Raw genomic sequence first — 24,841 nt, forward strand, 5'->3', positions numbered from 1 at the left:
TAACAAGAAGGAAAGAGTTTGTTCTTTTTTCCTCCCATACTAAAGCGCTCAGCTCTCAGAATGGAGCTATAAGTTTATCACAATTATTGGCCTGTGAGTTAGATTCATGTATGGATCACGTTACTGGAAAGTGTAGTTATTTGCCAGGGCTGCCTTTGCTTTTCCATTTCCCTTTCCATCTCCTAGTTCTGTATGCTATCTGGTAGCAGCACTGAAGGCCAAAGTCTCTCTGAACTGATTGGAACCAGGAGTTGGCATTCTGCTATTCTGGGCCCTTCTGCCAAAAGCCAGTGTTCAAAGTAAAGACTGTAAGTACAGACTACTCACATGAGCACAATTTATGGTTGTTTAAAATACCTGAAGATCAGTACAGCAAAGCTCTGATTCTCCTGGAGACTTAGTGTGACCATGGTGGAAAAAGTTGTGTATATTCCACAAATCATCTCAGGAAATGCGGATAAGTGATGGTGACTTCTAAAAAGCAGTGATGAAATGTTTTCTGGTTTCTGTTTTCTATTTTTTAGTTTTTTGTTTTTCTTTTTCCAAGATATAGTTGGAAAAGAACTAATTTGGAAAAGTGCAAATTAACTTAATGTAAATCCAGATGTTTAGGACTAGCTGTATAAATCCCCAGGGGTACTCAGTAGTCCTGAATGTTAGATGTACAAAGCCAATCTCAAAGTGCTGCCTGAGCTCCTTGGGATCTTGGTCTTTTGCTCTGGGTTTTTTTCTATTGATCAGTAGTAATGACAATTGATGAAAAGTCTAGTGTTATGATGGTTCTTTTCCTGTGAATAGAAAATCAGCTGTGCATATCAAGTGTGTGAATCACATCTCTGTAGTAGACAATTTTTATGAATGACAAAAATTGCACAAACTTTTATATCCAAGAATCTTCACAGAGACCATACATCCTCATAAAATCAAGTTAAAATTTAGTAAATAGATTCAATCAATAGTAGGGCTACATATATATATATATATATATATATATATATATATATATATATTTGTTAACATTAAAGCATTTACTTCCAGATTTTTAATGCAATATATTTTTGTTTAGAAATGCTGAAGCCGATCTTTTTAATATCAAAAAATGAAACCTACATTTTCCTATTAAAATTAGATCCAAACATTTTATAAAAAGAGGCATTGTGTGGTATTCTGTTTGAGGTAGTTGATGGTTTTTAAGTTAGAAAATGTAAAAACTAAAATTTCATCTTAGATTCAAAAAAACTTTGGGGAATTAATGTGAAGGAATACCTTTGTATTATTTTTGTTTTAGAAAAAATCTTTACCAGTTCAAACTGAAGCAATTCTTCCCATCTGGTTTGGCCTTTTATTTTTTCTCTTTTTGTCATCCAAAAAACAGAATCTTTTGATCATCTTGCTATGTTCCTTCTGGGTATACTGATGTAAAGTAATTTTCATTTGGTTGTTTTTTTTTATGATATAAAATTTCTTTTTGTGCCCCATTTCTGAAAGAGTTTGGGGCTTGTCTAGCAGGAAAATGATGATTAAGGCGTTACTCTTCCTTCTGCTGATGAGATGCTTTTGTCACTCTTAGTGGCAGGGAGACTGCTCTAGGTTTTCCTGTTCCTAATTTCTCACCCACTTCTGAATTACTGAATACTCTCAGCTGCAAGTCAAGGAATAAGGCATGAATGCTCATTGTTATCATTAAATGTTTTCTTTGCTAATTCTCTTTTATTGTGCCCCGGTGACTTGCAGCTGAGGATTAAAATAACTGCCTTCAGCAGCAGCAGTAGGCTCTGTTTGGAACCTCCAAAGGGCATTGTTTATCTTCCCTGTATCCCTTGTACTGTGCCTGCCCGGGATGAGCAGCACTCCCCTCCCCATTCCAAGTGCTTCTGTTACTGAGGAATGTTGGACAGATTATACACACAGTAGAGGTGCCCCCAGATTTGGGGTTTGAGCTTGATTTAAAGGGGAGGAGGATGGAAGGGAAGGGAATGTTTGTTTCTTTTCAGGAGAGACCCTGGCAGTAGTGCTTTGCAGAACTGTTTTAAATGTGCTCCTCAGGCAGGGAGGTCTGTGGGTGCAGGCGAGCTGTTCAAGTGTTTCCATGCAGTGCTCAGGGCTGCTGTCCCAGGCACGTACTTCATTATTGCTTCAGGGAAAGGCATTCTAGGAGTCATCAATCAGCGTCACTCTGGGCTTCTTCTCCATCAGAGCTCCTCTGATGTGTCTTTCAGTGCTGCTCATTTTGCTTTTAATTTCTCAATGAGGGATTGATTTGCACAAAACAGCACCAGGCAGAAGAATTGGGTTTGCAGTGGGTGAAAGCATCTGGAGTATTTTCTCCAGGGCACTTAAATGGGTATTTTAAGTTGTAGGTCCTCAAGAAGACAGTGGTGGCAGTGCTTTGCTGAGTGTGCTCTGAAGACCTCAGTGGTTTCCTAATGGAAGATGAAGTTATCCTCTTGGATCTTTGCTGTCACCTCTGATCTGGAGCACATCTTGTCTCAGGAAGGACCCCTGTGCTTCAGCTTTACAGTGGTGCCATATCACTGTCCAGCCCCTTTATTTATCCTTCTGTCCTTCCATTTACCATACCTCCAGATTCTTTGCTGCAACTCTTCTTGATTTAGCTGAGGCAATTTTGCAAAATGGACATGTTGGGAAAGGGAAAAGCTGTAAAAAAGATTTATGTGATTCAAGATAGTCTTTATGTACATAAGACTGTGGGGGGAAAAGCTTATCTGATTTAAAAGCTAGAAAGCTTTGCCCTTCCTCTGTCAGTGGGTAAACTCAGATTGAAATCCAGGACACCTACCTGGTACACAGGTCCCACCTCACCCTTCTGATTTAAGCAAATTGCTGTAAAATTGGTGTAGCTGGCTGGGAAGCCACACCCTGAACTGCAAAGGATGGGAATGGCATTCCCTGAGTTAATCTCCTCGAGGACATCTGTACAAAGTGCACTTAGGCCATTATTTTCTGATGTTCCATGCCATTGCTCACAAAGGAGAAAAGAAGGACTGTACTTATTTTTCCCCAAAGTTCAACTGGAGTTGAAGGGAGGTAGTTCTTTACCTCCCTTAATGAGTAACTTTATACTGTGCTGTCTCCTACAATAACAGCTGTCAGTGCTAGAAGGAAAATAAGCTATTTGCCAAGACAGTGAGGCTGTAAAAGTTGGTAAGAGAGAAGGAAAGCTATGGGCAAGGAGCTGAGATTGCAGCAGGAGTCATGAGAATTCCCAAGCTCTGAAGAGTGCTCCTGATTTTATCTTTTCATGCAGCTCTGGGGGTAGTGTTTGTTTAATGTTTCTAGTCATGGTGAATGAAAGTAAAAATCCTGACTGGACAGTGTATTAGTACTGTGATGATGAGGAAGGTTAGGCTACCCGTTGTGTTTGCTGTGCAGTGTTGTTGTGTCACAAATTATGTTTATGGCTAGGAACCTCAAATGCTGACACAGCATCAAGTAAGGTAGGAAAGGGCCATTGTGACCCCTTTTTCATCCTAGACACAAGGTTTCTTTGAATTAATCCTGGTTTGGATCAGAGTATCTTCATGCAGCAATTTGTCATACCGTTTTTATTCATGACCATTCTTCCCTGTATATTTTGCAATTACATAATGTCCATATGGCAGGTTGAAGAATTGTTTGAAAGGCAGCTGAACACTACAGAAACTCTCTGAGCATATTTCCAGTTCTTTTTCAAATAGCTTTATCCTCTGCAGGTCATGTTTTGAATATCAGAAGCCTGTAGATTATCTGAGAATTGAAGATGCTTAGGGACCAGGTTTGTCTATAACTTAGCTCATGTTGTTCTTTGGTCTTTCCTCAAATATGAAATTTTCATCAGACTGTCCCAGTCTCTGTCAACATCAGCTGAAGCTGGAGGCTGAGTGGAACAGTGCATTATGAGTAAAGCTGCCCAAGGCACTGTGTATGAAATCTGAATGCCACTGGAGTCGGCGTACATACTCCCACAAATCTCTCTGGCCCAGAAGTTTATCCCTTTACTGATGAAGAACTCCTTGTGAATATAAGGATTGGTGAATCATCTGTTCTCAGCTGATCTTTTTCTCCCACAAACCATCTCTGAAGCCTGGTAATGTGGGTGCGTGTCCATTAATCATGACACTGGTAGGGTCAAAACATGGCTCCAAGAATTGAGACAGCTGCCAATAAGGTGGCTAGTAAATCTGGAAAATTCCTGCAGGAGGAAGAGGTGTACCTAGGTGAGAACATACAGAGCACTGAGAAAGAAAAGAGAAGGTCACAGTAAGTTTTATATCTTCCCAGTGAGCTGTGCTGGGAAAACAGGCAGCCCCAGGGAGACCAGGCAGCCCCAGGGAGACCTTGGAACCTGCTTTCATTGGCAGAAAGTAGTTTGGCAGCTTGTTTTACTCTCTGCTTTTTTCTTTGAAACTGGGAAAGCTCTTTCTATCCCACACTCCATGAAGTCTGGGGAGGCACCTGTCCCAGCTTCTCCTGTTGTGCACTGCAGAGCTTTGCAGAGCATCAGGGTTGCCTGTTGCCTGGATACAGGGCAGTCCTGCATCTCAGCCCCCCAGCCAGCCCTGCAAAAGCAGAGGCCATGGTGGGAGAGGTGGGCAATGTAATCCCTGTGCGCTTGGAAGCAGGAGCACAAAGTCCACCTGATGCAGTATGTAAGCTCAGAGCTTCCCTTTACTTTGCTGCTGTTATTATTATTTATCATTATTATTGATAGGAGGAAAGTGCAGCCCAGCTGCTCGGCGCAGAGATCTGAGGGCTCCCGCAGGGTGAAGCGCTTGGTGCCACTTAGCAAAGCAGCCACTGTGCTGTCTGTGGCGTGTGCACTTTATTTCACATGCTTGTTCTGAGCCTCCTGCTGCTGCTCACACTACAGCTGCTGACAAGTAGCCTCCCTGGCAACACGGAATCACAGCCTGTGACTTGAGATCCTGTGAGTATAATACGAAGAAGGCACTGACTGCTGAATATTTAAAAATAAATTATTTCATCTTAAACATGAAAATGCTCTTTGCAGCTCATACACATCACTGCTTGGTGACAGTGACTGGCCAAGTCATGCATTATTCTTGTGTTCAGAGGGGACTATGCTGACTGTAGGGTAAAAAACCTCCTCTCTCCTTTGCTGAGCACATGAAAGCTTATAGATAGGAGGATGACCTGTTGTTCGACACATGGGTGAATGTCTATAAACTTCACTGACTGAGAGAAACCAAAAATAATTTTTAAGCTCAGCTAGTTTAAATTTGGGCTATTTCATATTGCAATGGGTTTTGCTGTATACATCTGTAGAGCATTGTGCTATTTCAAACAGCACTTAGGAACTGTGTCAGTAGTGGTAATTAACCTTTAGACTGAGAGAGCATGAAAGATGTCAAATAATGGATCAGGCTCCTCTTGCTCAAAGTACAGTCAATTTCCATGACAGGAATACTACCTGATCTATGAATATGTACTGCCTGATCTACTTTAATATGTGAAAACAAATTAGTGTAATGAAGTGCCTGTGGCAGGGAGATGAACACCTGAGCAAAGTCACATGAAAGATTGGCTTGTCTTCATTGCTGAAGGAGGACAGCACCAAACTCTGAAGTAATATTAGAAACAAAACTGTTCGAAGTCTGAAAACCTGAAGGGTTTTCAAGACAAACAGGAGAAGGTCAGGAAATGTGGAGCAGTTTTTCCTAGGTCTTTAGAAAATCTTATTTATGAAGGTATTTGCATGTCTGCAAAACGAGTGCAAATGATTGACGACACAAGCGCATTGTTCTGAGGTCGCAGTCCACACTTTGTGTTTCTATTTACACATGCATGAAGGGTGTCAGAGGATGAGAGATGGGGCTCACCGAGATTCCTTGTGAGGCAACTGTTGAAAAGCTGGGCTGAAGGTGAATGTGCTTTGTCTTGGCTCTGTGTGCGCGTGTATAAATATATATATATACATACATACATATGTATGCAAATATGCACACAAAGCCACTGATTGTCAGTAAATAGCTATTCACAGAAGGCTAGTATCTATTGTAAGTAGAAATGAGAAACCCTTTTCTCTCTACTGAAGGTGAAGTTAGACATTAAATTGCTATACTTTGGTACAGGGGTTTTGTCATATGAATTGTTTATTGCTCTCTTCCTCCCATCTTCATAAATAAATTTCTTATCAGGTGTTTTACCTGATTATTTACTTAGGTAACCCAAGTATATGCTAACTAGAAAATATGCTCAAGAAAATTCCATCTCCTAATCAAATTTTAGTGTTAATATCCCAACAACCTGTTGGATTAAGCACTTTACACCATATAAATATTTTTGTTTAAAATGGAAACCACACCCCTTTCTCCTCCCTGATTTTTATTTTTAGAACTAGAGAAAGACCTGTGTGATATCTGGAAAATTGAAATGGGAGGAGTGAATGTTCACTCTGGTTCCTGCTGAAGTGGAGAGTGGATTAACATTTTTGGGAACCATATTAGTATCAATTAATTTGCAAAAAACGGTGACCAGAATGGGGGTTGAAATTCTTACCTCTGTACACAGATCTGTGTGACTGACAAGGCTGGGCTGAACACCAGTTTTGTTGAGAGTGTAAGGAATTATCACTACTCAACCACCTCTACTGGGGAAAAAAAAAAAACCCTATAGACACAACATGTAGGAGGACAAATAGTTAGAGAAGTGCAAGAAATTCTGATTGAAAAATTGTTTGAAAGTTCCAAAGCAGACTTAGGTGTGGCACAGCACTTCTTCTTCCAGCCAAATGACAGTAGTAACTGGAATAGAAATTAAATTGTACATGTGCAGTATTGAAACACTGGATTTAAAATAAAACCCCCAAACCAAAACAGAAATAAAAAAACCCAAACCTGATTTCAAGTTTTGTTTTAAATAAGTGTTGGGAGGTTTTTTTCCCACAGCATAGGCAGGCAGGTCCAAAATCTGTAAAAACTTGTAGTCTAGTCTCAGATTTTTTGTTTAGTGAATCAGGTACAGTCTCCACTAAAGAGTTCACCATTGCATTGAGCTTTAAATCCTTTGGGCAACTAAAAAGATGATTTTTTTTTTAAGACAGCACCAAAAGAAGCATAATTATTTTTCTAAGGTTAAACAATTAACCTCTCCTTCTAAATTTAGCACCATCCAAAACTGAAAACCTTAACTAATGAAAGGGAAATGGTACAGGATTAGTAAACTGCTGTCTCTCCCTCCAGCTGTGGGACATCAAAGATGTATAAACCTTCATGTTCTGTTGCTTTATTGAAAATTCTCTCGTATTCTTCTGAGTGATGTGGAAGGGATGGGATGTTACAGCTGTGTTTTGACAGAGCCTCAGTGCATTTTGCTGGTCTTTCATGGCATTGCAGAAGTTTCTTTTGTCTCTTATTGATTTTTATTGTTGTTCTTTTGAGACAATTTTCCTGAAAACAAAAGGTCTTGGTTGCCTTCATTGTGACTTATGTGGCAATGATGAGTTTGCAGCAGAGATATCATGTGCATACATTTGGAGTTGGCTTAAATGAATTAATTTTTTAAATGAGTATGACAATGTATCAGCCTAACAGAACCAAAGTCACCCTCAAACCACTGATTAGAGGAAAATAATTAGGATTGAATGATAAATTTAAATTCAACTGCAATTTACAGGAGTGTTTGTTTAAAGAAGAGCCAACAAAAAGAATCTTGGCTCTGAGGATCACCAGGAAAAAGCCTCTTTATATATTACAGCCATGTAGCAACCAACTCCAGAGATGAATTGCTGGAAGTGACATGTCTGATTTATTGCCTACTGCAGCTTTGAGAGTGTTTGCAAACTGAAGCGTTATGGTTAGGATGATTATAATTGGGGTTTATTTTATTTTAGAGAGAGGAAGAAAATAAATATATCTTTGTGGCTCCTGGATGTAGATGACTTCAGTGGTTACTGTTGGTCCTCATGTGCCTTTTCCCTGCACAGGGAGCTGAGGCTGGGCAGTGGGAGGAGAGCCCCAGCACTGACCCCACTGCAGTGGGACAGCAAAGGGCTGCACAGACACGGGGCTTTGCCAGAGACAGGCAGATCTGGTAGGGCACAAAATGACACTGTTATCCTGGTGTGAAGTTCTGAGGGGATACTTGGGCTCCATGCCCCTGGAGAAATGCTCTGCTTTTTCTGGTATATCAGTAGGTCTGCAGCTGGTTTTGTTTCTGCCTCCTATAGCATGGATTTGTCAGTGCATTGGAGTTGGAGAATAACGAGAGTTATGTCTGGGCAGAGTGGTCTGTATAAGATGCTAAGATCTAACTAGTTAGTTCTTTTATATACTATTCACTATGTTACTATTGTTCATCCTAAATTCCCCAAATGCTTCCTAACTTGTACACAATGGAATTTCAAGTGGCCTTTTGAGCAAGGACAGTACCAGACTTGAAAGATAAGGAACTTTAATCTGTGTAGTACATTGCAACTTCTGTAAGTTAGGGTTGTGCAGAGAAGGTGTGTTTTTCATCTAATTTTAGCTCAATAGCCTGGTTGCTTGTGTTCCCTGGTGAGAACTGGGAAGACCAGGAATGTCAACCTGAATCTTCTGTCTCCCACATTCCTGCCCCATTGACCACACCTCTGGCTAGTTCTATCACTCTGTCTTGTTTTGATTAGAAGTTCCATCCTAGATTCACAAAAATATCACAAAATTCCTGGGTTTGAGTTTTAAAACAAATCCAAGCAGTAAATGTCTCTTCCAAACCAGAAAGAAATTCTCAGCTCAGACTTAGGCTTCATCTGGAAGATGTAACAAGCTCTCAGGAAGTCCATGATATTCCATCATGCAGAATGATAGGTGAAAGCGAGTAGGCATCAGAATGCAAAAATACAAAGAATTCAAATTAGAAAATGCATCTCAGAGATTGTGTTTTCAGCTTCTGGCTAAGCTGTCTTACAGAAAATATTCAGTTCAAACCTTTTTCAATTGTTTCTGTTTGTGCTGAGAAAAAAGAAAGAAAAATCCAGAGAGAACAAATTCATTCAGACATGATTCATCTCTTTGTGCTACCTGCATTGCCAATGTGGGTTTGTGCTTTGCAGAGACCTGGATAAAATTAACTGGATATCCAACACAATCAGAGAGCATTCTCACTAAGTAATAATGAAGAGGAGATGAACTATCCTCTCACTTTTCTTGAACCCTCCTATTTTAATATCCTTCTCATCTTGCTGGCAAGACGCTCAAGCAGCACCAGCCATCCAGTTAAAACACAGAGTAGTCAGATGTTTCAATCAACTCAGATTTCCTTGAACACTTACTCAACATTCACTGCAATTCTTATAAAAATGTCTAGACAAGTCATTGCTTAGGATACCAGCTCATTTTGTAGCTGCTGCTTTACAACATTCTGATTTTAAAATACAATTTTACAAGTGGTACTTTTAGTGAGTACATATTCTTTTTCACTGTGCATTTCTACATGCTAAGAGTATGAGCAGGCTGGAAAAGGGACCAGTGTTGTAACAGGTAATACAGAGCTCTGGCCATTCTTGGTCCTGCTACTGTTAAATATATTTCCTCTGTTTTGGGTGATTGCATATCATAATGCATATCATGAATATTCAAAATATATTGAAACCAACTCATTATTTGGGAAGAAACATTCTGTGTTTGGTCAGATTGCCTATAGCTAAACTATTTGCTGGTCCTCTAGTTCTGGAAAAGAATATTCTATGTTCCTTTTCTGAGAAAAGTTGTGTGGATACAGCAAAGTATCTCTGGTAAATCAGACCTGGCCAAGAAAATGAGAAGGTTTTTACCCTACTGACACTTTCCTCTTTCACAAAGTTTCTTAGTCTGAGCATCTAGCAGTGAAGTGGGTGCTTCAGTGCAAGTCATGGATGTACTGTCAGCGAAGAGTGGGTGAAATGTGGAACCAGAAGAGGAAGGATGTGGTACAGGGACTGAGTGCCACAAAAAGAGCAATGTGAGGGTGCCCAGAGTGGGACCTGTCCTGGGGATTGTGGGAGATCCTCCCCTTGTTAGAAGTGCTGAGAAAGTTGTGGCAAAGGGGGATGCATCACAAAGGGGGCTGGCTCTGACCCCATTGCAGAGAGCTCAGATAGTGCCTTCTGTGCTTCATATGCCCTGCTTTCCTGAACAGTAACCTCCCCAGGCTCCCCCCACAAACCTATGAAGAAAAATAGAGGGGAAAAATTACTTATTTAAAGTCTAGTACTTTTATTTAAAGTACTTTAAATGCAGTGAAGCTGCATTAATAAGCCCGCATGCCTAGTAGAAGAAAAACCTCCCTAAACATGATGAAAAATAAATTCCCCTGAGTCCTCAGCATCCTGCTTGAGTCACTAATTCCCCAGGGCAGAAAACAAAGCAGGCAAAAAAAGTTTGTTTTCACATAGCAAAGCCAAAACATTTCCAGTTCTGATTTAAGATGCGTCGTGGGAGCTGTCTCCTCTTTAATGTAACATGGGGCCAGTAGAGGTGGGTTGATAAATATACAAATTGATTTATTTCCTCACCCTATAGAGAGCACCTGTACCTTTCTGTGGGACTCATGTCTGCATGTGGTTTTTTTTTTCTGGAGCTGCCCCAAAGTGCAGGAGGACAGTGACAACCAGCACTGGGGCACAGGGAGGGCTCAGATGCCTGAGTCACATTTTCCACAAGCACAGCTCCTCGTCTGGCTCCAACAGCCAGCTCCAGGGGATGTTGTCCTGCTCCTTCCTCTCTTCCTGGCTGCCAGCACAGGCTGTCCCATCACTCCTCTTCTGATGCTTTTTGCCTCTTTGAGACATCTCTGGCAAAGACTTCAACATGCTAAGGTTTCTACAAATAGTATCTGCAGCTCCTGAGGGAAACAACAGAGTACTCCCCTGGTTCCCTGAGGCTTTATAAATACATTCCCAACTAAAGGCAGTTTATAAATCTACTCAGCCACATAATTGCACATTTGATGAATATTCTCCAATTATGATGGGATAAGAGAGCAGAGAGTGAGACTTTGTGCTAGCAAATGGTCCCTGGCTGGAAGCAGTCTGCTAACACTTTTTCAATGAACTACTGCTCAGGGCTTGACCCAGAAGCACAACAGAAGGTGCATGATTATAGCTGTTCTGATTAGGGCTGATAATTGTTCTGTTCTCATTCATAAATGTAATGGTTTGTTAATAACGTCTGATTTGGGAATATAGTATAGTCTATCAACTAAAGGTAGCATAATGACATTAATAAGGGTAATTGAGGTGCTTCTATGATCTGCTTGCTCTTTGGTTTGTTAATTAGAAATTACTTTTCTTAATATATGATAGAAATGATATTACTTCCCTGTGAGGCCTGGGCATCTTGTAGGAAAAAGGGACGTGTCAGTCTGCGCTGTTAGTATGTTGCTGGAATATCTGTAGGGTGGTGAGCACAGGGACACGAACCAGCCTAGTATGTGTCAGGTATTGTGTGTCTGTGTTTATATTTTGTATAAATAACAGCATGTTACTTATGGCTGCACGTGTCTCTTGCTGCAAGACTGGGTGTGCAAGGCTGTCTGGGATCCGTGGATTGATTAAAGAGCTGTTACAGGAGGAAATGGAAATGAGAGACAGACAGGCTGCTGAGCATTTAACCCTGGAGAAGAACCTTGGCATTTCATCTTCTATCAACGTTTGCCTGTAACTACTATTAGCATTAATTATGGAGATAGTTAGTGAACACCCTGTTAGCCCTAATTAGAGCTAATGGAAGATATGTGTGGATGTTAACAGGACAAGAGACAACCAGGCTTCCATTTCTAAGGTTAAATATTCAGTAGCTCCCTCTTAGACATAACCAGCATCCTATAATCATGCAGTCAGACTCATCCAAAAGCAAAACAGTTTCTCCTGTCTTTTTTTTTTCTCTCTCTCTCCAATTATGGCCACCTTACACTATTTTTGCTTAAATTAAAGAATGAACAACAATGTGGCAGTGACCCCAGTTACCTTTACTAATGTAATTATGCTACCTCTCCTCTATTCATAGTGCACCTAAGAATCAGTCTTTATTAGCAAACCATTTGTTGCCCCTTTTTCTATCCTCTTAATGAAGGCTAGTAGAGGCACTTAAGTGGAGCTGTAAGGACTTGGCTTTGTTCTGAACAGAGACCTTGTGACAAAGAGCTCAGGGCCTGAGTGCTTGAGTAGGTCATGCAATATCCAAGGTCTGTAAAGCTCCTGTCGCTGTGCTATTGTTTGAAGCTGTAAACACCTTCTCCTTGCACCCAGTACCTTTGGTATTTTGAAAACCAATGTTGCTGAAGAATTGAGGCTGCAAAATGTAGAGGCTGTCTCATTACCCTGCTGTTGGGAATGATGGCACTTCCCTGCTGCTAATCTCTGCCCAGCAGGTCAATGTCCTCATGGAAATTGTCTTTTTTAACTGACTGGAAACCTGACTTGGTAACTCTCCCTGAGAGCCCCGAGCCCGCCTTGGGTGGTGTCACACTCATTAGGGTAGGGTGTGCTCCTCTGTGATCCATTTCCTTTGCCATGGACAAATGTGGTGATCTCGGGTAGTGTACTAGGCAAAAAGTGCATTTTTTTTCTAGACAATCTATTACATAGTTGTGGGGTTGCCAGTGCAGTGCTGCTTGAATGCTGCATAGTTGCAATCTTATTACCTACAACCTGTAGCTCCCAGGTGCTTGCTGGCTGGAGCCATCTAGGAAGAAGTTCCTATCACCAGATTGACTGATATGCTATCAACTGATTTGGAAAATAACATTAGAGCTTTGAGAAGAGAAAGGATAAGTTGTGGTGTGTCCTTGACAAAAAATATCCCATCCTTCCCTGGTGTATTGCATAATACTAAAAATAAACACAAAAGTATGTACATATTTCTCTCCTTCTGAACTACAGACACTACATTTCTCAGTTAACCAATAAAAATGCCAGTGGCTGCCTTCCTGCAGGATGGTGCCCTGTAAAAGGTACATTGGATAGATGCCAGTGTAAGGCACCCTGAACATCCTTAAAAGGTCACTTGGGTTTCAGTAGAGCTTACTGTTCTAAGGAAACATGTCACGGGTGTTAATGGGTGCTGTGTGTTCTTAAGAGAAAAGCCATAAAGCAGCGTTACCCCAGCTTTCCAGCTTGGTGGCTTTCTCACTTTTGATACATTAAGTGTATCTGAAGCAGTTCCAAGCATAAGCACATCTGTGCTTGGCCCAGGTGCCACATTTGCCCTTTTGCAGAAAGTTCCCATTGTGAGTGCTGGCTGAGGATCCCACTCCCACCTGGGGCTCATCTGGGGCTCAGACAAGGCACCTGACTTCTGGGGCTGAGTGGGAACTTGGTCTCCACTCATGTTTACCTGGAGGATGAGCTGGGGAAAGGTTGGTACATTTTGATTTTAGTTATTTTTGGTGTATTTCCTTAATGTTTCTATCTATTTTTCCAACTGTGTAATTATAAGAGCCTGTTTCACTTTGTGGTGGTCACAGAATCTGTTCAGCTTTGTAATTAATGCCATTTTCTTTAATATGTAAAGTAATGTGTTCACAGGTCAGACCTACATGGACTTTTTTTTAGTGGCCATGTAAAGCCTAAAGTGGCTATATTTAAAACAGGGGAGCAAAAAGTCTTGGTAAAAGGTAAAGGCTTGGTAAAAGGCTGATGGTATTTTTCTTCAGAGTTTGGAGTAAGCTCATTGATTTAGGAGCTCTTGTACATTGTATGAAGTGGACAGATGCTAAGAAACCTTATGCTATGTTATGCAGGGTTGCTAATTAAACTCTTAACTGCACAGTTAAAGTAGCAATATCCCTACTACAATATGGCTTACTCCAGTTTTTGGGAAAGAATTTTTTTTTTCTGGTGTACCTCCATTTAGATCTTCTAACAAAAAGGATAGATAAATCATCTTTAAAAAGGAGAAAAGTACTCACATTATAAAGTTTCTATTAAATTGCCCACTAAGCCTTTAGGTACAGTAGGAAAGAAACTGATGCTGTAAAGGGAACAGAGTCATGACATATCACTTTATTTCAGCTAGAAAAATGTGTCCTTGCTTGGAGCAGAAGCTGCTTCCCTGATGAGGCTGTGGCCTGCTTGTGTGGTTGGGAAAATGAAACACAGTATGACTGGAGATCTTGTCAAACCCATCGAGGTTAAGCACCCTTTGCCCCAGGCGAATTCCCTTGTTTATATGAGTCACTGCAGCCAGGCTGGAAAATGCAGGTCTCTAAGCAAAGCTGGGGTAGTAACCACAGGTGGTAACTTAAAGCTGCCTTCATGAACTAAATCCTGCATTTTCAATCCTTAAAAAAAATGAATGTATAAAGTAAATTCCTCCCTATCTTGCCTATGACTCATATAAAGGTATCATACTTCTGGAAGCAGATATTTAAAGTCTCCAGCCAAAACCTTGCACATCTGTGCCTTAATTAAAATCAGTTTATTTTGTAGGTTAGTAGCTTATACCATACCCACCAGTGTAATCATTTTTTTTTATTAAATGGTTGAATGAAATCTGACATTACAGGAATATCCCATCCTAGAATGATTTTTTTTTAAAAAAATCTCTGGACCAAATAATGGTCCAGTTGAAAGGACTACTTTCAGATTCACTGAGCCAAAAGCAAAGTTTAAGTAGTGACAAAATCATTATTCTGGGTGTTTGATATAGATTTAGCAGTATTTCATTGATTTACAGAAATGAATTCCCTGGGTTGGTACTGATAGACTGTAGTTACCTCTGACCACAGTTTTTTCTCAGAAAAATATCCTGGCTTTTACTCCAAAATACTTTGGAGTCACCTAATTTATCTGTAATCTTCCCAGGATAGCAGGGAAAGCTGCAGATAAGTATTAGCTGAGACACCTGAGCAGTGTGACCCTGACATAATGGAAAGATAGCATATTATATGAGATGTCATCTCACCAACAAAATGAATTTTAGGAGCTGGTATTTCATACAGGATACATAAAGTGCTTAAATGGAAGCTTACTTGGCACTCGCTTTTGTTCTCTCATTCTTTTTGACTCACAGATTTGTTTGGATACTTCTGAGCAAAATCAGATTTTCCAAATGACAACTCATATGCAAAAATCAGGTGACAAAAAAGATTAATATGGTATTGAGATATGGTAATGATACATGGCTAACAGTGTCAACACCATGCATTGCAGAAGAGAGGGAAACTTAGGAAATAAAAGGTAAAATAGAGCCTCTCAAAATTTGAAGCAGTGGAATGGAAGAGGAAGAGAAATACACACAAGCTTCTGCTTGGAGGAGAGGAGGGGGGACAGTCCAGTCAGTCAGGACAAGGTGAGCCCATGCTTGTTTCAGCAGCTGCAAAACTTTGGGGAAAGGTTGCGCCTCTCTGTGCGCTCTCTCTTTGGGGTTCAAGGGGCTGAAAGGGGAGAACTTGGCTCTGCTGGTGGGGAGTGCTCAGCTCCAATGAGTTGCAGCATTTAAACAGCAAAACTGGTGAAGGACAAACAGAGTCAAAGTTATTCTGCAGGGTTTTCCACAGTGGGCCAGCATCATCACCTGCTTTCCCCTGGCCCATAGGGAGTGTGCAGGCTCAGAAAAGGAGCTCAGCCTATCGAGATGATAGATCCCTAAGCACATCTCCTGCCTCTCATATTTCTCTGTGCATCTCTGGTACTTCATCTTCCATCTCATCAGAGTCACACTGCACTCACCTCTAGAGCACCTGGGTGCACAGCTTGAAAGGATGGAGGTTAAGAATGGGCTCAGAGCTGGAGGAGGCTGGTGCAAATAAACAGAAATACTGGAAGGCTGATTTACATTAATGCATCCTGTATTCAGATTACTGTGCTTCACCCAAAAGATGTAAGAACAAATCTGTTTTTCCAAGCCATGAAAGTAGCTGATCCCTTACTGGGGGAAGTTTTTCACTGCAGCTTTTTTGTTATGAATATGAGACTGTTGGAAGTGCCTGCTTCAAATTCCTGATTGACACTGTGCTGACTGGAAAAATTTAGTTCCTGAGGTACTTCTGAAGGGACTACATTTTCCAAAAATGTCCCCATGCCTTATTAGCAACTGGGGCTTCCAGGACACTGATCCTTGATCCCAAATGCCCTGAAGACTCTCCCATCTCTGCTGGCTCCCTGAAAGAGCTGCTTCACACCATTGTCAATGGGGAACAGCAGGGAGGGTGGTGTGTGCATGTGGTGCTGGGCATGGAGTTTCAAAGTGCACTGAGTTGGCAGTGGCCCTGCAAATGTAACCAGGATGCTCAACCCCTGTGATGTGACCTCTCACTGTCTGGGGGCCCTGGTGGTGCTGGTTGGTGTGGGACCTCAGCTGTGTTGTGGACAGTGTCCACTTTTAAGATTACAAAGCTTGCTGTATATTCATCAGAAGATCATTGACTTGGGGTTCTCCCAGTGAGAAATTTCCTGGCATGACCTGTAGAGGAAACTTAAAGGGATTGTCTGTTTGAGGGCTGCAGGAGAGCATTTTTGGAGACATCAGCTCTAAATGTATATTTCTACAGTTTTAAGCACATTGTTGAGAGGAATGTGGAGTACAAACCATCTGACATTTTGTGGTCCATATGAAGGACTCCACCTGGGGTTTTTGTACTTGAACAGTTTTAAAAAATACTAGCAGTCACTCAAAATACTTGTTTTCATCTAAAAATGACAATATTTTGAATACTGTCTTCTGGGTACATTTTTTCCTGTTTTCAGTAGAGGCAGCCTGGCACTCTCATAGGATACCAAACTAAATCTCTGAAACCCCATGGGTGACAGATAAGTGTTGCTGTTAATTATCCTAAATACAGGCGGTGGGGGAGGATGATGAACACCAGCTTGAAATGACTTGCTAATGTCTGTGAGTTTCTGTGAGAGATGTTAGCAGAAGTGGAATATTAAAGTCGTTTGAGCACTAGACAGGAGACCACAGAAGCTGCCCAGGACACCTGCTGGGTATCCTGGAGCAAAGCCACATCAGCTTTATAGAGGACACAGCTTCATAAAGGGCTTTCAGACTAATGTGGAAAGCAATCTAAGGCTTAAATGGTATTAATGTTCTGATGCAAGGTGGTTTGTGCATCAGATATGAGGAATGGTAACCACAAATCTTGTAATGAAATTTGTCATAAAATTTATTGTCAAATGTATTTACATGGCATGACTCCACAATGTTTTCAGAAACATTCTTCTCCCTGTGCTGACTGCAGGGATGGGAGAAGAGGCTGTTAAATGCTGTGTTTCTTGAGACAACTTTTCTTGTTCTTAATGCAGAGCAACTCTGCTGCTTGCCTAGGAGATTGTCCCCAAAGGCTTGTCTCTCTGTGCTCAGAATATTTTGAACATCCTGTTGTTTCCTATGTTTTCTCAGCCTTAATCTAGGCTGCTTTGGCTCTTTGCTCTGCAAACCTCATTTTGATACTTTTAAAATATGGGGGTTTTAGCTGAAATGCAGCATTTCTTTCAAATTGCATGCTGATCAAGAAAAGAGGCATAGAAAAGAGACATAGCAAAGTGTGGGTATAGTGAGCTCCAGCCACTGAAAACTGCTGTGATTTTGCATTCAGAATTCAGCCCAGTCCTGACTGATGTGGAAGTTAGCCTGTGGAGTCCTGTTCCTCATAAGAGATGTGATTTTGTTCTCCCTAAGAAGGTTGCCTAGACTTTCAAAATCAGAATTGTCCAGTTGGGTCAGGGTGTGTTTGTGCTTCATTTGGGTGGGAAGAGGAAGGTACTCATCAGTCCATCTACAAATTGTTTTTGTTCTGATTTAAGGCCATGGGATCAGCTTGTGCCTTCATCATTCACTGACACATTTGTAATTGTTCCAGCCCTTCTGATTTGAATTAGAAAATGTTTCATGTCTTTAGTTTGTAAGTCCTGACTTCCAGTGGGTAAAATAGAAGTGAAGGATGAGTAAAGCAGCCAGAGTATCTCCATAGTTACATTTGCTGCTTCAGTTTTGAGAGAGTCCTTAGGATGCCCTGTGAGTGCATGCCAGTTTTTATGTGTAGGTTTAGTTTTAGTTTAGGTTTAGTTTTTATGTTCCAGGCTTTGCCCCAGGCTATACCCAGGGCTCTTGCAAGCCATGCTGTCAGTGAAGTTTCCAGTGCTGCTCTCATGTGTTATTTAGGTTCCAATAGAGCTAAAAACGTACTTCACAATCAGACTCAATGCTTTCACCCCAAAGCTCACAAACCTTAAAACAAAGAGTGCCTGGGGAGACTCTCTGGCACTGTATTAAATATCCTTGATGAGAAAAGGTTTCTTACAATTGTGGCCTTCCTAATAGGCACCGTGGGTAGTATCAACACAAAGATATCTGTATTACATGGTTTGACCTGCTTTAACCTCAGCCAGTCTCCTGGAGATTTAGAAAATATCTGTTCCATACAAAGGTCTTGGCTTTCAGGCAAAGTAGAAGCAGTTTGTTTAGAGTCCCAGCTTTGTGAGAGGAGATGTTATGCTTTTTGTGGGTGAAAGTCACCCCACTGAGGTTGTCTGAAAGCCTCTGGATCCATGTCATCAGCACGTAAGCTGCTGATTTTGTTTGCAAAAATAAATTACTCCCCAGTCTCTCCAATTAAGACTTTTACATATGCACTGTGCTTAGGGAATAGGGATATTTTGAGAAAGAGGGTATATTGTTCATAGTGTTTCCTTTAGGGGAAAAAAGGTACAGTCTTCTAACTTTTAGTTGCTGTGGAATGCTTGATAAAATCTAAATGAAAACTAGAACCCCAATTTTGCAGGTTTTTACATCCTTTAATTCCCCTTCCCCTGCCCCCCTTTGGAGAAGTTTAAGTCTGTTAGCAATATAAGTGGGATTTAGATCAACCTCAGAGCAGTTAAGTGGTAAGGAGATTTCCATAAGGTTATTTGGGTCCCCTCCCACATGTGGAAGGATGAGGTCATGGAGGGGGAAGTGTTATAGGGGCGATGGAAGCCAGTTCCCCCATACGGGCACCTCAGCAAGGTAAAGCTCCTGCCTCCTCAGGTGTCCCCTGCCTATGTTGCCCTTGCTGCCCATTTTTCCTGCAGTGTGACAGCTCCAGGCCGCAGGGTGGGGAGTGCAGCTGTGTCTCAGGGCTGTGTGCCCCACACCGTGCCCGTGGCAGGGCCCTGGTGGGTGCAGCAGGACCCTCGGTGAGAGCTGCCCGTGGGGCTGTCGGCGCTGCCTCAGAAGCGCAGCTGCCAGCAGAGGCAGCTTCACTGGGTTTCATTCACCGCTTATTTCCTAATTTCTGCGAGAGCTGAAGCCGCTTGCCTGGGCTGAAGGGCTGCCAGGCTCCCTGTGTCTGATGCTGGGAGAGGTGGCTGTGTTGCTATGGCACTGGAGGTGTCTCCAAACCCCACTGCTCCGGCAGCTGAGCCGGCTCCCAGCAGCATGTCCTAATTGTGGCTGTGCAGCAACAAAACAAATATTCGGAGATTTCCATAAAGGCTGTAATCAAAGGAGCATCCCTTGCTTTTTAATATGTGCTGAATGGGTTCATTTGTAAGCTTATTACGACTTCAGAGAGAGAAGCTATTAGGATGATCATTAGCTGCCTGTGCAAATAACAAGGAAAACCGTGGCATATTCCAGAATAACCCCCTTTTAAAGGTCTGCACTTTCAAATGCATTAACAATAACCAGCCATGCTGTCTTTCATGTTTACCGTGCCATGAGTAAGGACAAAAGAGAAAGGAGAAGGGGACAGTGAACTGCATGCTTTCAAAATACGTTCAGGTGGAGAGAAAAATGAGGTGTTAAGAGAGCAGCAAACTCACTAGCATGACATTGTGTGTATTGATGCAGTATCTGTTATCCATTGGGAAAGCAAAAGCAGCTGGGAGCCAGCCTTTGAGTTTTGGCTCATATCTCACTTGGTCCCTGTGCTCCTGTCATCTGTGTATGAATTGTGCTTGGGGTCTTTTGTGTGCCTGGAACCTGATGGCTGCTGGAGCACTTAGATTATATGTCTTATGGAGGAGGAGAGAACATTTAGAAACACGTATGCCAAGATTATGGGATTTATTAACACTCATTTATTTTCCTGCAGAACATCTGAAGCCCTCTCGTGGGCTGTGGCCATGGTTCACTCTCTTAATCTGAAATCAAAAATATGTGTAGTAAAAGATGTTGAGTGGTTGGGTCTTCATACCTTAATTGGGGCAGGTGTGGTTCAGATCAGTCACATTTACCTTTCAAACCACATTAGCTGCAATTTTATGTGCTAGAGTAAGTTAAAGGTGCTGATTACAGTGAAACTCAGTTTAGATTTGCACATGAAATATTTATGAGATATGTATCAGTTTGACTATAAGCAGGGAAACTTAGACTTCAGGTCTGCCTCTCCTTCATAGGCCATTTCTCATGTCTTTTGCTGCATTCATGTTTTCCTGCACATATCACACCTGTGCATGTATTTCCTACAATATCCTCTTGTGTTTAGAATCCATTACACTTTAGGATGCATTATTATTCTTCTCATTAAAAACATTTAAGAGATGACCAGAAGCAGATAAATAATGTCCCTTCTCAGATTTCCAGAAATATTATTTTCTGGATTATTTACTATTATTGAGATCCGTCATTTAAGATCTGCTTTTCTTACAGGCTCTTTTTCCTAATCTTTGCTTTTCTAGGCTGACTAAATTGGTTGTTTTGTTTTTATATCTGAGTAGGCTGTTACCTTGATCAGAGAATTTTCTAGCTTTCTGGGGTTTGGGGGGCTTCTGTCTGGTTTTGGTTTGGTGGGGGGATTTGTTTAGGTATTTTTGTTGTTGTTGTGGGGTTTTTTGTTTGGTTGGGGTTTTTTTGGGTTTTTTTGTTTGTTTTTTTTTTTTTTTTTTGTTAACAATACTTAATGCATTCGAAGTTCTGTTTGGGATTTCTTTTTAAAAAGGAATTAAAGTTATTACTTCCCCAATCAGATGATCCTAAATAGTGGGTTAGTTTTTCCACACCTCTACCTTATGAGAAAACACTGAGAATAAACACGACAAAAAAAAAGGTAACCTATTGATCTGCAACTCCGTTCTGCATTAAAACAGATGATACAAACAGAGATTTCAAATTCCCTTGCCCATGGCTCCTTGCCTCTGCCTAGACAGTCATGGCTTCTTTTTCCTGCTAAGAACTTAACATCATCATCTTTCTGATAGGACAAAATAAGCCCTGTGGCTTATAGTAATCCCTTTTGGTACCATCCTTACTTTAAAATATTTTTTCTCCTCTGCCTTATTTCCCTGAAGCACGCAAGTATTGGGAAAATTCTTAAAATATTGAAAATCATGGTCTGAGGAGAACAAGGTTGCCACAGCAACTGCCCAGTGTTCCTGAGATTTATTCCTGCATCTCTCAAAACCATCACAAAGTGCTGAGGCACTTGCTGCAAACAAAGCAGGGCTATAGGAAAGGAGAACAGAAAGGAGCACTGAGGAGCCAGTTGTTGTAAAGGTGAGATGTGGCAGGCTCAGGGAAAACGTGGCAGGCATTTGGACTTTGTGTTAAATCCCCTCAGTGTCTGCAATGCTGTGCAAGTGCACGGAGTGCTCCAACACGTGGCAGTACCTGACATGACAGTGGGTAATGTCACTTGGCCTGTGTTGCAGCTCCATGATCCACTCTGGAGGGTGATATTGATTCCATTCAGAAGGGAAACACTGTCAGAAAGAGGAGGCCAAAGTTAGCTGCCTCCCTTTGGGCTTGCTAAGTAACAGCTCTCTGGGACAGGAGATGCCTGACAAAGAGTGCTGCTTGTCAGCCAGAAGTGATCATCCTTTTCATGGGCTGGGACTGGTCTCAGTATGGACTAATGAGCAGAGAGCTATATTGGGGGTCAGGAGGTTTAGCACATCCATTCCCCTTTTAGCCCTGGTTTTCTCATCTAATAAACAAAATTAATGTTGTTGTATTATCAGTGTATATAATCTCTGGGTCATCTGTGTAGAAAGGCAGGCAATCAGTACCATATGGTTCCATTGTACTGCAGTTAATACAAGGAAAATCCACCTGTGAGCTGTCTGAGGGCTTTTTAAAAAGGAACAGAACTCAAAAGAATTGTAGGTATCAGATGTTTTGGTTCTGTATGCAGGATCTTCTTTTCTGAGACAGCTGGTTCCTGTGTGTGAGAAGCTGTATGGAAGAGCCAGATGTGATTACCTATGGAACTTTGCTTGGGAAGGGGCCAAAGTGAGCAAGCAGTTCATGTTTTGAACGGTGCAGTGTGCACATTTGCACCAGCTGAAATGGAGTGGTCTGTGGCCTGAAGGCATGCTGGCACTTCAAACACATAATCTAGCACTTTTCAAAACATTTACAGCATTTAGAATTGGTTCTGCTCTGGGACTTCTGAATTTCCATTCTGAATGTCTCTGCACGTGTGGGAGATTTTACCTCCATATGATCTCATGTATTCTATGCACACATTGTGCAAAGTTGCAAATATAAAACAGAGGGTAATAGTTGTATTAGTAGCTATGTTGTAAAGTTGGTGTTATTTATTTGATAATTTAGAGGGGTTCGGTCCAGCCCTCTTTGTCCTCTTGTGTGAGACTGATGTGCTCTTACGCACACAGACTTTTGGTGGCAGAAGTGTGCTCTTGTTAGCAGCAGCCAGGATGAGATGAGACCCAGCTGCTCTGCTTGTGTAGGAAACTTGGGGTAGTTTTGGAGGCAGCTCCGATTCATTTAAACACCGTCACAAGCCTCATATGCTTTTAGAGTTATCAAAGCAAATCAGGTTGCTGTTTGCAGGTATAAGATGCCCCTAAGGACTTTGCTCACTCAACTGTACCGAGGAATTAAATGCTCTGAGGCAGTGCAACAGGCTCATTCACTCCAGCGCTGCAAGGCAAGGTGGTCGTGGCTGGTAAATGGGCCTACGTTGCAGTGACATTAGCATTTTAACGCAACTAAAGAGGAGGTAGATTGACTGTAATTTAGTATCCAGTTGCAGGGCCTTGTGCAGGTCCCCTCATGGCTGCTCCACAGGGGCCGATTACAGTTACACAGTGCACTTTGCGATCTAATTGGATTTACATGAAGTAATGTAGTTGTGTCATAGCAACGATTCTGCTGCACAAGTGCTATGACATTCCAGAACAAACACTTATTTATGTTGGAGCAATAGTTACAGGGTAACACATGGGGCTGACAGCTTGTGCCAAGGTCCAGCTCTAAATCAAAAAGTGTTTCACCTCTTTTCTGAAGCCACTGCAAGGGAATGAAATTATTCTGATCCAGCTTCCACAGAGACGTTTCTCCTCACCTTTCACTGGAAAGCACTGACCTGACACAGAGATCCAGCAGGACATGACTTCTGAATAAGAAGTCATGACAGCCATGGATCATGCGGCTGGCATGTGTTTAAGTGTATCTCGACCCTGCAAATGTATTGAGCACAGGATACTGGCAGAAGCTAGAAGTCCTTGTGACACACAACAGTTTTAAGGGGTTCATCTGGTGGCCCTTCCTTCTAGTCAACAAGCTGAATTTCTCACAAAGACAGGCCTTGCTTCTTCATCCTGCACACTCCATTAATTTCTCGTTTCACTTGCTGCCTGTTGTCTGTTTCAACCCCTCTCTGTCCCATCCCTCTTTGCTCTGGAGCTCCATCCAGCTGCCTTTCTTGCAGCCTGATACCAGCAGGACGCACATGTTTAGCTGCTTTTCCTTCATCAAAGCCGGCTCCTTGATGGGCTGCACTGTGAATGTGAAGAGAAGCCAATGCTCAGCGAGGAGAGCTGATGTGGTGGCTGTGGACAATGTGCCAGCCACAGCTGGCCAGCCCAAAGATGAGGCTTAGCCTCAGCTGTTGCTCCTGCTCCCACTGTGTTTCCCCAGAGACTGTAATTAAAGGCATCAGCTTGCTGGAGTCACAATTAGGCATGGTGGGTTTGCACTTTGTGCAATTCTCCCTAATGACAAAATCGTAGCTATTAACCAAAGAGAATCTGTTTGGCAGGGACTTCCTCTCCTTTAAGGCAACCGTCAGGTGGATCATTGCTGCTTCTTGGCACTAAATGCAGTCTTTCATCCCTTCTGACACAGTATCTGCTGGTACCTACTGAAGCATTTAAACTCTTCTTCTCTGAGGTGCTGTAATTTCTTTAAAATATTGTGACTTATGATGGATAAAAAAATAAAACTCTTCTCCCACGCAGACCTCAGAGGGCTTGTAGGAATGTAATTATATGCACACACAGTAGGAGCAGGAATCCTATCATTCTGGTTATTTTCTTAATGATAGGTTTATATAGCACAGTGTCATCTCTGCTTTAAAGTTAGAACCAACTTCTCTTGGCAGCATCTATCCCAAGAAAGTGGCATCACAGGACAGGGCAACCAAAGAAATTGTCTCTCAATCACACTTGCAATGCAAAGGATGAGGCTTCCCTGCACACCACAGAAATAGATACAAAGGTCAGCATGGGCACTGAGCTCTGACTGCCAAACAGGGGCTCTCTGCTGTGAGGCATTGTCCCCTGTCCTAGATGTTCCCTCTCTTCAGACCTGCTGAACCTGCTGCAGCCACCTCCCAGGCAGTCCCACAGCACCCCGTGAACTTTGACACTGGTGGAAAAGCTGTACTGACTGGGAGCAGCCCTTGTACCCAGCATTGTGACGTAGGGCAGCTCAGCCCCTGCTCGGCTCATGCCTCCAGCACTTCTGAACACAGACCGGTGGATTGGCACGAGATGTTTGCACTCTCCAGGTTTCCAAGGGGAAGCCATCCCTGTCCTTCATCTAGAGATGTAGGTTTACAGTGACAGAGGAAGGACATTAAATGTGAGGAATTAATGCAAAAAAAAAGGTCTATGAATATTCATTGTATGCTTTATATTGTAATAGTTCCAGCCACCTTGAAACTCCTTGTTTGCTCCCTGCCAACAACAAACGAT

At 42.0% G+C, this 24,841-nt stretch overlaps 1 protein-coding gene across 7 annotated transcripts in view; it reads left to right on the top strand.

Annotated features, from left to right (window-relative positions):
* Positions 1-24,841, top strand: part of TSPAN18 (tetraspanin 18) — a 120,592-nt gene that overhangs the window by 68,252 nt on the left and 27,499 nt on the right. The window contains exon 1 of one of the 7 annotated variants that reach the window (XM_058807839.1): positions 13,256-13,335. The exons of the other annotated variants lie outside the window; for them this stretch is intronic. The gene's annotated coding sequence lies outside the window, so the exon portion shown is untranslated. Of the gene's footprint in view, positions 1-13,255; positions 13,336-24,841 lie in introns of those variants that run through there. 7 annotated transcript variants of the gene reach the window in all.

This window comes from Ammospiza caudacuta, chromosome 6, assembly GCF_027887145.1.
Source record: "Ammospiza caudacuta isolate bAmmCau1 chromosome 6, bAmmCau1.pri, whole genome shotgun sequence".
Classification (NCBI taxonomy): domain Eukaryota; kingdom Metazoa; phylum Chordata; class Aves; order Passeriformes; family Passerellidae; genus Ammospiza; species Ammospiza caudacuta.